General features: G+C 35.0%; 1 pseudogene; it reads right to left on the reverse strand.

The window, feature by feature from the left end:
• Nucleotides 1-327: 327 nt before the first annotated feature.
• LOC132800206 (uncharacterized) lies at nt 328-4,505 on the reverse strand (annotated as a pseudogene).
• Nucleotides 4,506-12,541: the final 8,036 nt, after the last annotated feature.

Consider the following 12,541-nt stretch of genomic DNA (forward strand, 5'->3'; position numbering starts at 1 on the left):
TGTTTTGGCTTCTATTGCTTGTACGAGTAAAATGGGCCTTGGTTCTTTAGATATGGCCAATCCCTCTTGACTATGACTTATTCCTTGTATGAAGACAGCAAGATTTTCCTTGAACTTCTTGGCTTGGGCCCTAGTGATCGGTCCCACCTTCATTTGTATTGGGTCAGCACCCCAGCGGGTTGTCGGGCGAACAGTCTCGGGTGGATTCGCATCATTCCCCTCCTCTTGAAAATGATTTGTCCTCAAATCGAAGTCGTCACCTGCAGCAAAAGGAGATAAATCAGCAACATTAAAGGTGGCACTAACACTATACTCACCAAGTAGATCAAGTTTGTAGGCATTGTCGTTTATCCTCTCCAAAACTTGAAAAGGTCCATCACCCCTCGACATGAGTTTTGATTTCCTTTGTTCGGGAAATCTTTCTTTCCTTAAATGCAGCCACACCCAATCTCCAGGTTCAAACACCATTGATTTTCGGCCTTGATTAGCCACCCTTGCATATTGCTTGGTCCTCCTCTCAATGTTTGCTCGTGTCTTCTCATGAATCTGTTTTACAAAATCATCTTTTTGTTTTCCATCTAGATTAGCACGCTTACTTAAAGGCAAAGGTGTTAAATCTAATGGAGTCAAAGGATTAAAACCATAAACAATTTCAAATGGAGTAAATTTAGTTGCTGAATGTAAAGACCTATTATATGCAAATTCAACATGTGGCAAACATTCTTCCTAAGTCCTTAAATTTCTACTAATTAATGCTCTTAACAATGCAGACAAGGTTCTATTTACTACTTCGGTTTGTTCATCAGTTTGTGGATGATAAGTAGTTGAAAATAAAAGCTTAATACCTAATTTAGCCCACAATGTTTTCCAAAAATAACTTAAGAACTTAGCATCCCTATCCGAAACAATAGTTCTTGGCATTCCATGCAATCTCACAATTTCCTTAAAAAATAAATTAGCAATATTGGAGGCATCATCAGTTTTGTTACATGCAATAAAATGTGCCATCTTAGAAAACCTATCTACTACAACAAATATTGAATCCTTACCTGTCCTTGACCTAGGCAACCCAAGAATAAAATCCATAGACAAATCTACCCAAGGATAGGTAGGGATCGGTAAAGCCTTATACAATCCATGCGGTTTCAATGTTGATTTTGTTTTTCGGCACTTCAAACATCTTTCACAAATTCTCTCAACATCTCTCCTCATGTTAGGCCAATAAAAATGTTCTTGCAGCAAGGATAAAGTCTTTAAAACACCAAAATGACCCATTAAACCACCCCCATGTCCTTCCCGAACCAATAATTCCCTAATACTACAATTAGGCACACAAAGTTTGTTTTCCTTAAACAAATATCCCTCAAATATGTAAAATTTATTAAATCCATGTTTCAAACAGGTTCTAAAAATTTCTCCAAAGTCACTATCATGCTCATAAAGTTCTTTCAATTGTTCAAATCCGAGCAATCTAGCATCTCAGGTAGAAAAGAGCACATACCTTCGGGATAATGCATCAGCAACCACATTTTCCTTACCTTTTTTGTAGCGGATCACATATGGAAATGTTTCAATAAATTCAATCCACTTAGCATGCCTTCAGTTGAGCTTTCCTTGACCCTTGATATGCTTCAAAGACTCATGATCCGTATGAATCACAAACTCCTTTGGCATGAGATAATGCTGCCACGTCTCCAAAGCCCTCACCAAAGCATACATCTCCTTGTCATAAGTGGGGTAGTTTAGGGCAGCTCCATTTAATTTTTCACTAAAGTAGGCTATGGGTCTTCCTTCTTGCATTAAGACAGCTCCAATACCTACACCCGAAGCATCACATTCAATTTCAAAAGTCTTAGAAAAATTTGGCAAAACTAACAAAGGTGCATTACACAATTTTTCTTTCAACAAATTAAAAGATTTTTCTTGTACTTCCCCCCATTTGAATCCAACATTCTTTTTGACAACTTCATTCAATGGTGATGCTATGGTACTAAAATCCTTGATAAATCTTCGGTAAAAGCTTGCGAATCCATGAAAGATCCTCACTTGGGTGATAGAAGTAGGAACCGGCCACTCTTGAATTGCTTTCACCTTAGCTTGGTCAACTTTGGTTCCTGCAGCACTTACTACAAAACCTAGAAACACAAGCTCTTCTTTGCAAAATTCACATTTTTTAATGTTAGCAAACAATCTTTCCTTTCTAAGAACTTGTAAAACTTGCCTAAGTTGATCCACATGGTCATCCAAATTTCGGCTATATATTAAAATGTCATCAAAATAAACAACCACAAATTTACCAATAAATGGACGCATTACATGATTCATAAGCCTCATGAAAGTACTAGGTGCATTGGATAATCCAAAAGGCATAACTAACCATTCATACAGCCCATATTTAGTTTTGAATGCAGTTTTCCATTCATCACCTTCTTTCATCCTAATTTGGTGATAACCATTTCTAAGATCAATTTTTGTAAATATGCAAGCACCATGCAACTCATCAAGCATATCATCTAATCTAGGAATGGGATGTCTATATTTGATGGTAATGTTATTTATAGCCCTACAATCAACACACATTCTCCAAGAACCATCCTTTTTAGGTACCAACAAAACAGGAACAGCACATGGACTTAAACTCTCACGAATGTATCCTTTCTCAAGCAAATCACTTACCTGTTTTTGCAGCTCCTTTGTTTCTTCGGGATTGCTACTATAAGCTGGTCTATTTGGTATGGCAGCCCCTGGAACAAAGTCAATTTGATGTTCTATCCCTCAAATAGGTGGTAGTCCACTTGGAATCTCATTTGGGAAGACATCTCCAAATTCCTTCAAAAGAGAAATCATTGAACTTGACAATTCAAGTTCTTCAAAGTTAGTTTGATCATTAAAATAATTTTCTTTGTAAAGCATGACCAGAAAAGGTTTCTTACACTCAATAACCTTATTAATATCCCCTAAACTCAAATAAAAATTGCTACTTAACCCTTCCTTTCTTCCTTTTTCTTTTTTCTCCTTAGATTGGCGCAAACCTGTGGATTCCTCTTCCTTCTCCAAGCACGCGGGTTTGCCACTTCCTTTTCCCTCTCTTTCGGTTTTCCCTTGATCTTTCCACTCAATATGAACCTTAGAAACCTTACCTTGGTCAGCAACCTCAATCTTACCTTCTTGAAAGGACGGTGAAGCCGTTGGTGCCATACTTGCTCTTTCCTTGAGCTTTTCGGCTTCTCTCCTTTGTTGCATTTGTAATTGGTCTTTGTAAACCTCTTAGGAGATAATGGTTCCAGCTTGACCTTATTCCCTTTAAACCTGAAAACAATACTATTTTCTCAACCAAAATGAGTAGCATCTTTATCAAATTGCCATGGTCTACCTAATAGTATATGTCCAGCAATCATGGGTACAATATCACATAAGACTACATCCTCATATCCTTCTATACTAAATTTTACTTTGACTTGTTTATTTACCCTCATCTCACCACTATCATTTAACCATTATAACCTATAGGGTTCTGGATGTTTAATTGTTTTCAAGCCTAATTTATCAACTACAAGGTTACTTATCACATTGGTACAACTCCCACTATCTATAATCAAGCTACAAATTTTACCTTGTATTTCGCAGCGAGTGTGGAAGATGTTTTCTCTTTGTATCTGCTCTTCATATTTGTAGACAGCAAGTACTCTCCTTGAAACCAAGCTCAACTCGGCATTAGATGTATCTACAGGTTCGGCTTCATCTTCATTGCAACCCTCCTCTTGCTCGGTTTCAGCCCCACTTTCTTCACTTGCGGATTCCAGCTCACCATCACCCTTTAATACCATGATTCTTCTATTTGGGCATTGGCTGGCTATGTGTCCCCTTCCTTGGCACTTCAAACAAATTATTTCTCTTGATTTTTGAGGTTTAGGATCAGATTTTATCTCACCTCTAAGTGCTTGGACAGATTCGGTTTTGATCTCCCTTCTTGGCCGGTTGGTAGTTTCTTCTCCTAATTTCGGCTTCAACTTGTTTTCATAAGTGGAATTGTTTTTCCAGCCACTTGAACTTGTCCTTCCACTGCTAGAAACTCCTCCAAACCGTGTACTAACACCCCTCCTCTTGAATTGGTTCTCAAGCTTAATGGCTACATGCAGCATCTCCTCCAATTCCAAGTATTGTTGTAATTCAAGTTGGTTGGCAATGTCACGGTTCAAACCACCAAGAAATCTCGCCATTGTTGCTTCTCTATCCTCATTCATATTCAGCCTCATCATTAACATCTCCATCTCTTTGTAATAATCCTCCACGGACCTACTTCCTTGAGACAAAGATTGAAGCCTTTGATGCAGCAACCTTTGGTAATGAGATGGCACAAACTGCTTTCTCATGGCTCCTTTCATTTGACGCCATGTTGTAATCAAGTCATCACCAACCCTCCTTCAGGTGCTTTGCTCATTTGTCCACCATTGGAGTGCATAATGGCCAAACTCCATTGCTGCCAACTTCACCTTCTTACCTTCCGAATAGTTGTGGCAGTCAAAAATCATCTCCATCTTTTCTTCCCACTCCAAATAAGCTTCGGGATCACTTTTACCCATAAAAGGTGGGATGTTAACCTTGATATTTCCTAAATCATCATCGGTATCTTCCCTCCTATATCTCCCATGGCCAGCTCTATCTTGGACAGCAAAGGTTTCATCCATACCTTCCTCAAAGTCGCCGTCGAATGGCTCCTCATCAAATTCCTCTCTCAGCCTCTCGCGACCTCCTCATCCTCGGCCTCGTCCTCCATGGAATTCTTGCCTATTTCTTGTATTCGGCCTTCCTTGTGAGGCTTCTAGTCTTCCCACTCTTCGATTCACATGCTCAACTTGAGCACTAACCCGCTGTATTGATTCCAAGACAGCTCTCATGTCCACTTGGTCTCCACTCCCGGTAGCTCGGTCATCGCCATGGAATGCTACGGACTCTTCCTCATTGATCCTCAAGGGTCGGTCTCCTCTTCTTATTCTAGAATCTGCCATGTTAGTAAAATACTGCAAAAATAAAATAAATCCTCACAATATTCACTCCCTCACGTGTTTCACTCAAACAAGGTCTCGACACTCGTGTTTGCACACTAGTTTCGACTTTTACCCTCTTTTAAGCTCACACACTCTTGCCTTTTTCCACTCAATGTATTATCTCAAAGTTCTAATTAAAACACCCACAAAACAGCAATTAGATCACTAGTATGTTTTAATTAAACTTACCAACAAAACAGTAGCAAAAAGTAGGCAATACCGAAAGAATCCAACAAATCCTAATTTTTCGGCTTTCTAGACAAGAAAACACAAAATAATGGGAAAACGTTGGAATATTTGAAAACTGCACCAGATGGTAGTAGATTATGAGTTCAAGAATAAAATTCCAGAAAAAGAAATTCAAATACGAACAAGAATCAAAGAGAACAAAAATATAGAAAAGTGTTGGTTGTTGTTCTTGTAATTCAAGTTTTGTATCAATTCCTTTAACTAATTTTAATCCAAAAAATTTAAACACCCAAAATCCAAATATCCAGCAGTAAAAATACTTTCCCAGCAACTCAAATATTGAATAAATAATCAAAAACCAGCAGCTCCAACAAATTTCCAGCAAACAAATCAAACTCCAACAAACTGAAATATATATATTTTTTATTCGGCTTTACCTCTTCTTTCTTCTTTTTTTTCTTTTTTTTTTTCACTCACAAAACAGAAACAACTGCAGTAGCAAGAATAATTACCAAAATTGCAATTCCAACTCCAAAACAAACACCAAACCCGTGACCTCCAAATAAACAAAATGTGCAGTTTTTTTTTTTTTTTTTTTTTTAATGTTGCCGCAAACTCTCTCTTTTTTTTTTCTTTTTTTCTTTTTTGAATATATGAATGCAAATTTCTAAGACTAAAACAGCAAAGGAAAATCAACAAAAAACCAAAATTATCAAGAACAATGATAAAAGACAACCAACAAATTAGGAAACAAAAATACGATAAAACTAGGAAACCTAATTCAACTAGGAATGAATTTTTTTTTTTTTAAAGAGGCAGAACGTGTATGGGATGGATGCAACCTTAACCTAATGCTAAAATTGCAGAATAACACAAATAAAACAAATAAAACAAATAAAGATAGATCAAACCTGAACAAAAATTTAGCTTTGATACCAAATGATACGAACCTAGGACGACCTGCTCCTAAACCCGTATTATATTAGTCCGGATCTTTAATTAAGTTCAAGTTCTAATGGAATGGACCTCAACCCCTAACCAACCTGTGGTTAGAAACCTTGGTATAATGTAGACGCCACAATAGGAGATAGAAAACCTATTGATAAGTCAAGCTAAAACAACCAATTCTCTAATGGTGTTTTAGGTGTTCTCAAAGAACAAAGAGATAATTAATCTCACAAGTATTTTCTCAATCAAATAAAAGTTGTATTATTATTGAAAAATACGCCTTTAAATAGGCTACAAATCCATGAAATAAAACCCTAAAAACAAAGGTAAAACCGGCCACACAATGAGGAATTCTATGATGGCCGAAATTCTCACTCCTTTCCTAATCTAATTTGGATTAATTAATTCCTTTATTTTGAATTAGGAATTAATTAATTTTACAATGAAAATAATAAGATAATAACTTTCCTAAACTTATTTGTCCAGAAAATAAATAAATAAAAACTAAAAAGTAATGGTAGTTTCCTAAAACAAAAAGTAGAATAAAATTAGGAAACTATAATACTAGCTTTTTGGACTAAGTTGACTTTGACCAATCTTTGACCAAATTGAGCTCCAAATCAGCTTCAATATGCTTTGTAGGATGCCAAATAAGCTTGTTGTGAAGTTCCTCACGTTGCCCTTGCTTGGAAGTATGAGAAAAGGCTAATATAGTAAAATACAGTAAAGCCAGCAAGGAATACAGCAAATCCGGCCTTTCCGTCTCCTTGTGCACAAACCACCTTGTTGGTCGGCTTTGAAGCTGATTTGGCTGGTTTCTATGACTCATCCTCCATATGAATTGAACCCATAAGGATGGGGTTCCAATTCATACAACCCGGCCTCCTTATTATCACCAAAAACGTCACCCGGCCCTGTTTTGGCTTCTATTGCTTGTATGAGTAAAACAGGCCTTGGTTCTTTAGATATGGCCAACCCCTCTTGACTATGACTTATTCCTTGTATGAAGACAGCAAGATTGTCCTTGAACTTCTTGGCTTGGGCCCTAGTGATTGGTCCCACCTTCATTTGTATTGGGTCAGCACCCCAGCGGGTTGTCGGGCGAACAGTCTCGGGTGGATTCGCATCACCGATGTCCTTTCTGGGCATCCAAAATGATTCTACCTAGGGAAACCCCACTGAACCTGTACCAAAAGTTCAATGGGACCTCTCCATAAATTTGATATAACCTAACAACATACAAAAGAAAAAATAACCTACGTTACATACAAAAAACAGCAAAGAAAGTGTTAGCTTTGGTTTTCACAGTTTTGTGTGAGCTTCATAGTCATACCTATCAAGAGTTCTAATTTAAAAGAAAGAAAAATAGAAATAAGTATACATATTAGATCAATTCACTACAACACACTACAAAAATATATATGAGTCCAAAGATAAATAAAACAAAATATAATAGTCTCATAAAAAAGCATAAAAGAGATGGTACATTAGCAATGGAAAAGTATCAAATGTGAAAATGCAATAATAACAAAATATATGAAAGTAATGGTGATAGAACAGTGCCAACTATCAGTTGAGGCCTAGGGAAAACAGTTAAAAGGAATACAAGACTATAAGACAAGCTTAGCAAGTAAAAAGTTAAGGCATTATGAAAATAAATTTTATTCTTAAAAATAATTTCTCTGAAGACCTCAATTTCACTCTTTAAAAGTTCTCATGATTTGACAAACAGTTTTCACAAAACCTTTAATTATCTTAAACATAACAATTTCATAAATCATATGATAAGGAAATTAAAATTATATTAATATCTTCCACCTTATAATAAAATGATATTTTTATAAGTTATGAATTATAACTATTGGTAATTAAAAATATAAAGAACTATATACTATAACATAGTTTAACAACAATAACCCTATGTACGATATATTATAGTAACCTATTGCTCAACCATACTAGCGTCCAGTGTGTCATCAACTATTAAGGGAGAGGGAAATTATCAATGTGACCTTCGACATTCGAGAGGCATCGCAAACAATGACCTGCCATCTAACCTTAAGAAACACGTGATCAAATAGGGGATGATCAAATAAGTGCACATAACCATAATTCAACAAATATATAACCATGGTACATTATGGTACATAATAATCCACAACCCTATATATTTATATAACTATTTAAATAATAGCCTCAATCGTCATATAATGTTCCCATATATGAGAACATAAACATATATAAATATACTTGTATAACCATAACCCAGAATTTATTTAAGTCAAACAATTCCTTTTTCTATACTATAATATGACAACTTAAATAATTATCTCATTGCATGTGATAAAGTATACAATTCAAATAATTTTAGAAATGATAATAATAGAATAATTTATATTTCACATATAATTAAACACATAATTTCTAAAACCATTTCAGGAAACAAAGTTCATTCACAAATCAAAGCTCAAACTAGTTCCTTCGTTGGATCACCTCTAATGTCAGTCCGGGTGCCTAAACTAATAATAAAATATTTCTTTTGACTCCAAAATTAAACCAAAGACATTAGATGCATACAATATCCTAAGATAACTTTAATATCTTTAAAATTTCTAAAACTGGATAACGACCAGTCCAATTATATTGTGAGCCCTAAATATTTGATACTCAAAATTGAATTTCTTCATCTGGAGGCTAATTTATTGAAATTAAACCTTTTATTGAGTCTATCTAATTTCACTAATCCAACTTCAATTTTGTCTAGTTTTTCCAAGTATGTCCATACAAAGTCCAAATTTATCTGGTATCAAACTAATTGACCTAAAAATGGAGAAATTATCAAACGGCAACCAAAATTTACAAACTTTATATCAATGGAAAACTTGTGGAATGGATAACAAGAATTTAAGCTTGCCTTGGTCCAACAACATTGTCAATGGTGAAAAAACATGTTGAAAAATTCGGCTAAACTTAATCTTGATGGATCTCTCAAATCATAAAAACTTTTGGCAAACAAATGGGTGCTAATGAATTCAGAGGGTTCAAACTAGGGGGAAAAGGGTATATGGATCAAGCTAAAACAACCATAAATCAGAGCAACCCTCCGATGACCTGTGATATAATACATCAGCAGTAGAAAAGTATTGAATGTGAAAATGTAATAATGACAAAACATATAAAGATGATGATGATGGAATAGTGCCAACTATTAGTCGAGGCCTAGAGGAAATAGTTTCAAGAAAGAAAAAAATACAAAACTATGAGATTGAGCTCACAAAGTAAACAGTTACATTATTATGAAAATAAATTTTATTCTTGAAAATCATTTCTCTAAATACCTCACTTTCACTCTTTAAAATTTCTCATATTTTTTATAAATAGATTTCTCAAAACCCTTAATTATTACTTACATAACAATTTCATTAATCATATGATAAGAAAACTAAAATTAGATAATATTTTCCACCTTATAATAAAATAATATTCTTATAAGTTATGAATTATAACTATTGGTAATAAAAAATATAAAGAATTATATAATATAACATAGTTTAACAACAATAACCTATGTACCATAACATAGTTTAACAACAATAACCTATGTACCATATCTATTACTGTAACTTGTTACACGACTACACTAGCGTCTCAGTGTGTTATCAACTATAAGGGGAGAGAGAAACAATCAATGCGACCCTCAGTGTCCAAGAGGCATTGCAGATAAGGACCTCTCATCCAACTTTCAAAAACACGTGATCAAGTAGGGCATGGTCAAATAAATGTGCATAACCATAATTCAAAAAAATACCTAACTATGGTTCATAATAATCCACAACCCTGTATATGGATATAACTACTTAAATAATATCCACAATCATAATATTAAAATATTCCCACATATACCTATATAAACATATATATATATATACATGTATAACCATAACCCATAATTTATTTAAGTCAAATTATTCCTTTTTATATACTATAATATGGTAAATTGAATAATTATTTTATTACATATGATAAAGCATATAGTTCAAATAATTTTAGAAATGATAATAATAGAGTATTTTATATATAACATATAATTAGACATATAACTTCTAAAGCCATTCTAGAAAATAAAGTTCACTTACAAATCACAACTCAAACTAGCTCCTTTGTTGGATCACCTCCGTCAGTTCAACATAGTGGGGAAGGGTATACGAGTCAAGCTAAAACAGTCACAAATCTGTTCAACCCTTTGGCGACCCAACACAATGCCGCCGCGATTTCACCGGCCCGATCAAAGCGTGTCCAGCAAAGTTAAGCAGTAAAATTTGGTGATTTTGGTAGCTGTTCAATTTTCTATCATGATGGCCAGTGTGTGTAACTACTGTTGGTTAGAAAATGGTAAAAATTTGGCTGACTTGGTTTGGTGATAAAATGGGTTTGATTGATCTGGTTCCAGTTGATGGGTCCAAAGAGGATTTTTGGGACGTTTGGGGTATTTTTCAATTTATTTATTAAGAACACGGTTCTCAATGTATTAATACACCTTGGGTCCACAAAAAGACAAAAAACTAGATTGGTTTGAACATAGATAAATATTGATATTTAAAATTTTTACAGGATCATATCATTCTAACTGTAAATCATATTGGCCATGTCACCAGTCTATGAACTTTTAATGACAAGCGCTACATCATTGTATACTGGTCAAACTAAAATCATTGACCAATAAAACGAAAAATTTAAGGCCTACTAATAGTCTGACTAATCAATCCTAATCAAACTAAGTAAAATTTAAATTCTAATTTCTAATTTTGGGATGGATCGTCATAACCTACCATTCTTAAAGAAATTTCATCCACGAATTCATACCTTAGTGCTAGAAAAGGTGAGGATGTTGACTTCGTATATGATCTTTTGGCTCCCATGTAGCCTTCTATACTGCATGGTTCTTCCAGAAGACCTTTACTAAAGGTATGATCTCTGTACAAGCTTTTGATGTTTACAATCAAGGATCTATACTGGCTATTTCTCATAGAACAAGTTCTCTTTCAACTGAATCTGTTGAGTTTTCAACAGATGTGAGGGGTCCAATCTATACGTCGGAAGTATAAATACATGAAAAACATCATGAATATGAGTGAGTTCCACTGGTAAAGGAAGTTGGTAGGCAGCAGGCCCAATCCTTTTAGTCATCTTATATAGCCCAATGGACCTTTGACAAAATTTCCCTAGATTTCTAAAATGCAATACCCTTTCCAAGGTGATAGCTTCAAAAACACTTTATCTCCAACCTCAAACTTAAGATCCTTTCTTCTAACATCTACATAACTCTTCTCCCTATCTTAAGCTGACTTTACTCTCTCAAAACTGATCCTAACTTTATCGAATGTCCACTGCACATAGTTAAGACCTCTATGCTTTGAATCATATTTGGGGTCTTGCACTACTTTCTGTACAATATCTCATAAGGTGCAATACAATGCTCCTATGATAATTGTTGTTGTAGGTGAACTCTACCAAAGGTAAGTGAGACTCTAAAGTCCCCTTAAATTATAGTACACAAGACCTTAAACTATCCTTTAAAATTTTTATAGTCCTCTTTGCCTGCCCATCTATTTATGAGTGGAAAGTAGTACTAAAATTGAGCTTAATACCCAAAGTTGTCTACGAACTCCCTCAAAAACCTGGATGTGAACCACATGTCCTTATCTAAGAGACACAAAAACTCCATGTAAGCTTACAATCTCCTTCACTTAAAGCTTGGTCAAATATTGTATTGTATAGGTCTCAGGAATCAGAAAGAAGTGAGTGGACTTCGTGAGTTGGTCTATAATCATCCAAATACCATCATGGCCTAACTAAATACGAAGAAGCTTAAACATGAAGGTCATGGGGATATGCTCCCAATTTCATACTGGAATAGACTGCAAAAGTCCTAAAGCCTTTTGCCTATTTGCCTTTACCTGCCGACATACCACGCACTTGGATACATAATCAACAACTTCTATTTTCATCTTTCGCAATCAATAATACTTTGTACAATGGAATACATTTTGGTACTGCTAGGATGCATGGCATATGCTAAATTGTGAGCCTTATCAAGAATCTCCCTTTTAAGTCCCTCATCAGAGAGATTGTAAAATTTAGTACCCATAACCAAAGCTTCATCATCTCTCACTATAAAAGCTATAGTCAAACCCCCTACAACCATGCCTCTCAGCTTCATCAAAAAAGACTCATGAAGTTGGGCATCATAAATGCAATCAATAAGTATCGGTTAAACTTGAAAACTAGCTAAAGGAGCCCCCTATGGGTATATCCTAAACACAACTCCTAACTTCCACAACTTTACCATCAAAGGA

This window comes from Ziziphus jujuba, chromosome 12 (genome assembly GCF_031755915.1).
Source record: "Ziziphus jujuba cultivar Dongzao chromosome 12, ASM3175591v1".
Taxonomy (NCBI): Eukaryota; Viridiplantae; Streptophyta; class Magnoliopsida; order Rosales; family Rhamnaceae; genus Ziziphus; species Ziziphus jujuba.